Consider the following 5,837-nt stretch of genomic DNA (forward strand, 5'->3'; position numbering starts at 1 on the left):
GTTTTCTTCAACAGCCACTAAAAGTCTGATGACCTTCTCTGGATTTTCTGAATATGACGTTAAATTAGTTCAAATCATTTGGTAGTTAACAGAACGAAATGCTTTGGAGGTACATTTAAAACAGCAGAGCAACACTGTAGCACTTCGTGTGTGACTGAAATTAATTGTGTAAACCTGGCTCTCTATGAACACGAGCAAAGAGTTCTCACTCACCAGAAGATTGCGATGTGAGCACAGTAATATAAGACACCTGGTGATGCCGGGGATTGAACCCGGGACCTCATACATGCGAAGCATGCGCTCTACCACTGAGCTACATCCCCTAGCCTACCGATGGTGGAACTGACGTAAAGATGTTCATATGTTTACTGAACACAATCCACCCTTCACGAAGAATGCCTGCAGTTTCCCACTTTCGCGTTTCTTCTACTACAAAGTAAATTAATGGGAATGAAGAAATAAGGAAGGGAAAATAATCGCATCGAAGCTTCCAGAGACTGGGCAAAATGAATAATTTATTTTTATATCCAGTCACATGGGCGACGGTGGTTGATTCTTCAACGGGGGGGGGGGGTGCGTTTTTCTACCTCCTTACTCGATTGTCTTTCAATTATGTTTTCCTTGAAACCTTTTTGCATCTTTTAAGTGCTTGCGATTAAATTACGCATAGAAAAACAGCAGTACAATTGATGTTCATGGACCGATGCACACAACTCCAGTGATAAAGCCCTGTCTGTAAATATTGTAGAAGAACGTTAAAGGGCGAAACAACGCTCCAACCACGTGAATGGTAACAAGAAGGATCGTGTTCTTATTTAATATGTGCTTTTGAATTGCCTTGTCAATACACGCAGGCTTTAGAGATGGACAAATAATTTACAGTGGTGTTTGTAAACAAAGATGGAACATGTTATTTCTATACCAGGAAGAAAGGAGCAGACTCTTAAACTTTAAGAGGCAGAAACAACACCTCATCACAGCTAACACTAATTAAAACGACATCACAACAGAAGAGTGAAGCCTTGAGTGAATCAAATCAGTTTTTGTTGGTCGTCTGTGTCTTCATAACTTTGTAGGTGAGAGAGAGGATTGCGAAAATGTGCAGGTGCTTCTCAGAAGTGCGTTGGTGGTATAGGTTCCTTCAAATAACTGAGCCAGTGCATCCCCCATTCTTTTTAAGATGATCTGTGATCCGGTAACACATCTCCTGAAACTAACATTCGAGGTAGGAAGCATGCTCTTAAACACCAAAACACTCAAAAAGGAAGAAGCAGGTCTCTGTACACAAGACGGTAGTGCGATATTAGAATTTCTGAGTTTTTGACGGATTCAGGCTCCTTCTCAGAGGTCCTTGCTCGCCAAATAACTTTGCATCTGAGGAAGAGCACCACGGAAAAAACCCAACTCAACAAGCGAGCGCGTTGGTTGCTCTTGCTCTTAATGCAAGGAGCTGTTTTTTTTTTCCTCGCAATAATCATTATTAACCAGAAACAGGTAGCAGCACAGGTAGGTTGCATTTGTGATTATGTCACTTCTCTCTGCTTCAGCAAGGTCAATAAAAGACTCTGAAAGTAGTAAAGCAAAACTGAACTCAAAATCATATTAGGAATTCTGAGCGATATCTCCATACAGGTAATCCAATAAGAACGTTGAAATATTTGAATATCATCTCTTTGTATATTGCGCTGCTTTTTACCCAGAGTAAAACTATTGGATTGAAGGAATGCTAAGCGCTGGGTTAAAATGTATAGTTGTTATTTGGAGAAATCTGTAAACTCGTGATCTTATATGTTTTAAAAGACAGCACAGGAAAAAACGACAGTGCTGATTATTTTCCAGAGACGGAGCACTGATGACCTATCCGAGCTGATTGATAAAGCCCACCCAGTGGATACTCTAGCAGAACGTCAAAGAACATTCACCTTTGTATCCAAAGAAACCACAGGAACAACATCAGGAAGCACAATCAATTCCCCTTTTAAATCTTTCCTGTAAGTTATGCTATGTGAATTCATGAAGTTAATCCTCTGAAATCTTTTGACCATGAACAAAGTATTTCCGATGGAGCGCTATGTTCAAAGATTTAATAAGCTTTACCCCTGCCAATGATTTGGCGTGAAGAATTAAAAGTTTCACAGACAAAAGCAGCTCACCACCACAGCCAATATTAAATGTACTTGCCGGTACACTATCATGTGCACTGCCTCAAAAGTGATCTCGGCAGATGTTGTTCCCTACATAAAGCTGAACATGCCAAAGAGAATTTATGTTAAGAAAACAAAATATTTTTTCTGCCTTGATGTTAAGCCTGTATTTTAGAAAGTCTATCTCTAAACACCTCCCGCAGCCTAACAAAAGGTGCTTTTACTGATCGTATTGCAGGTCTTAAAACATTAACATTTTGCAGCCGTGGGATTCAAACCCACACCCCCAGAGAAACTGAAGCCTAAAATCCAGCAACTTAGACTGCTCGGCCACACTACCTTCCTCCACACCCATCTTCCTCACATTGCTGGCTTGAAAAATGCCGGGGGCTTCAGCTCTTGTCGTCGGATCTAATGATATCATGATATATGGAAGTGACTGCACCTTCATCTTCCGAGATACTTTCAATAGCACAAACGCTACTTTCACCGGCACAAACAGCAATAACGAAGGAGGTGGGATTCATCCTTTGTGCTGTTTGTAGGGGCGCAACTCTATGGTGATCTACTGACTTGAAAAGCAAAATTCAAAATCCTCTGCTACTACTATTGCTTTTTTCATAGTTTCTTCAAATCCTTCATTTGAACGTAGATTTTGAAGGATATTGATGATAATACCACATAAATTGTGGTTTTCTTGTGATCGCCAATTTTATTCAAATACCAGCCATTTTTACAGTTCCTTGAATGTTTCACAAGGTATAATACCCCCCCTCGCATCCTCAGCTAACATATTTTAAAATGACAATAGATTATACAGCATGTATGTTAACATTTATATTAAAATATATAAATAAAATAAAGTAAAGACACCAAATAACATACAGTGCTAACCCAATAATTCTTGTCAGGTTCTCCAACAAATCTGCATTGTTATTTTAACATGTTTCAGCTGAGGGTGCAACAGGAGTATAAATGAATTTTCTCGCCAGCCATTCAAAGACCAAATTCCATGAGTGAATATTATTTTCTCAGACGTTGCCGGCATTGGACTTTGCCGGTGGTATTGAATTATGTCCACAACTATTGTAGTAGTTCCTTCTTGAAGTTCGACACGTGCAAAGCACTCGTAATATCATAGGCGTTAAAGTTCGCTGAGTCTATTCGAGTCATGGTGTGTATCCCTGCCTATCATTGGGAGACGGGTAGCTTTTTTACACTCAGATTCCAATCTTCAATGCTTTGTGTGAGAGCTTACATAACTTTCATTTTCTCACATTTTCTGACGACTGTTCCAAAGGGGCACCCTGACAATTCTGAATACTTTTCAAAAATCTGCCTGCATATTTGATTATTGTCACTTCATTTAAAAAAAGTTCAATATTGATCATAACTAAAGAAAATAATGATCACGAACAAAAAAGGGATAAAGATGCGAGTCAATCTTGAATCTTAGCTCGGTGACACGGGCTTTTGTTCTGATATGGTTGTACAAGAAACAGGAGGAATCGCCAGTCTCCTATAGAACGTGAGATGAATCAGGAGTGAGCCATTTCGTATACTCGTGCATATGTCAACGCCTGAACTACATCATAAAACTAACATTAAGTTGTCAGAGACATTCATTTATATACAAACAAGAGACAGACCAAGTAATAATTCTACATTAGTTCAGGTGGGTACACCTGAACTAACTAACAAACCTATTAATAATTCTACATTAACGTGTCCTACACTGATCAGACTAATTGACATGGTCTGATTCAGAGCCTGTGCAGTTCGTGCTAATTACAACAACGACAGTTCTTAATCCTCATCACCGAACTGAGCACAAGTTCAGCTGTTCTCCAGTTTTGTTACACATGGTTTTTCATTGCAAATGAGTTCAGAGCTGGAGCTGATCTCCAGACAATACAGTGTTTTGGGTAATTTGTCGAAATTCGCATGAGGCTGCAGACAACTTACCCAAGGTGTTTTCTATAGCTTTCAGGTGCAGTTCATTTATATTAAAGAATGTAAGTGGTATAAACGCAAGGAGTCAGACGGCAGTCGAACCTATAATTTTCTGATGCGAGGCCTGAAGCGTTATTCATTACGCCGCTGACCCTGCTATTGTAGTGCTAAAAAAACACGTTTTCTACATTTATGTCTGTTTAAAAATCACTCTCTAAAAAAGACAAAGGGTTTGTGTGTCGCGCTAAAATTCCGCTTCATTTTGAATGCAAATAAAAACCGTTTTATTCCAAGAAATCATAAATTTGTCACATCCTACATACTATACTTTTTAGAGTCCAGACTGCAAACCAACAGCTGACACTGGTCTTTTACAGAACCGTTTTGAATTCCTCTACTTTGTCCCCGTGACGTCATTGTCCTGCTCGCAGCCGAGCCCAACACACGTCTGGTTCCTGTCGCTGGGGGTACACCCTGTGGTCCATGCGGGTCCTAATACCCCAGTACAAGAACGGGGACACTAAACTGTAAACAGGTGCCGTCCTTCGGCTGAGACGTAAAACCGAGGTCTTGACTCTCTGTGATCATTCAAGAGAATGGTGGTGGTGGAGGGGAGTCCCCATTACCTGTAAAGCGCATTGAGTGGAGTATCCAGAACAGCGCTATATAAGTGTTGATGATGATGATTAATATTATTATTATGATGTAAAATGCAATAAAAAATGAAAAAAAATATCAAACTTTGATTCAAAATAGATTAATGTAAAAACTGATAAAGCTTATGTTTTTTTCAGGGCTATATCTACTTTTTTTTTTTAAAAAAGCGAAGTCTGTCGCGATTGTGAAAGTTAGAGAAGGTGTACCAGCGGGTGCCTTCATATCGCGAGCGTCAGTCTCGCCCGTAGCTGCGAGAAGGTTAAAAGTGCACAATTGAGCTGTCTTTCGTCAAAGTAATTGCCGGAGCAGTAAGACGCAAAGCACCATCCAGCAGCTGTAGACGATGTTCGGGGAAGAGCTAATTCTGTTTTTAGCACAGGGAGTGAGAATGAGCTCAGTCCGGCTCCCAGCACAATCCATCCTGGTTTGGTTACAGTGCGTCTGAGGCTCTTTGGATCGTAACGTAAAAAAAAAACAATTGCTCACATCATGTGACTTCCACGAAAGGAAGGAAAAATATCACTCAAAAAAATCAGAACTGAAGATTTGGATCCTGGGCCTCAATTTGATCAAATTATTAAAATAATAATTATCAAAATATCAGACTGTGTTTCTGCAACATTTCGTGCACAGTACGCCATTTTAATCTAAAACAGTCACAACAAGGGCTTTACACGCAGTGTGGGGTATTTTCCCCTTTTATATTTTTGCCACTTTATATCGAACCTGTTATACTCCCAGAAGGGCACAGTAGCTTGTACTTAATAAAAATGTACAATTCACCACTGGTATAAACAGATGTGTGCCGTGTTTGCCTTTGTTAGCATTTGTTTAAAAAATAAGTTCACAATACGATAAAAACACAGAAAGCACAAACTTTATAATACAACGATACAAAATCAATACCAAATCATTATGCCAATTAAGTACCTATCCTTTGAAAACAGAGAACACCTTTATATCTACAAAAAAACTTGACATTGGTATGTATTTTTGGATTACAAAGCAGACAGTGTAGTCCCTTAATTCAAAGATCAGATCTTGGCCAAAACAAGACAATAAGACGTGGGCTGAATTCGGAAC

General features: G+C 39.4%; 1 non-coding gene across 1 annotated transcript; it reads right to left on the reverse strand.

The window, feature by feature from the left end:
* Positions 1-251: 251 nt before the first annotated feature.
* Positions 252-323, reverse strand: trnaa-cgc (transfer RNA alanine (anticodon CGC)). Its single transcript has one exon. It is a non-coding gene; the product is annotated as a tRNA-Ala (tRNA).
* Positions 324-5,837: the final 5,514 nt, after the last annotated feature.

Source organism: Atractosteus spatula, unplaced genomic scaffold (assembly GCF_055471065.1).
Source record: "Atractosteus spatula isolate fAtrSpa1 unplaced genomic scaffold, fAtrSpa1.hap1 Scaffold_18, whole genome shotgun sequence".
Classification (NCBI taxonomy): Eukaryota; Metazoa; Chordata; class Actinopteri; order Semionotiformes; family Lepisosteidae; genus Atractosteus; species Atractosteus spatula.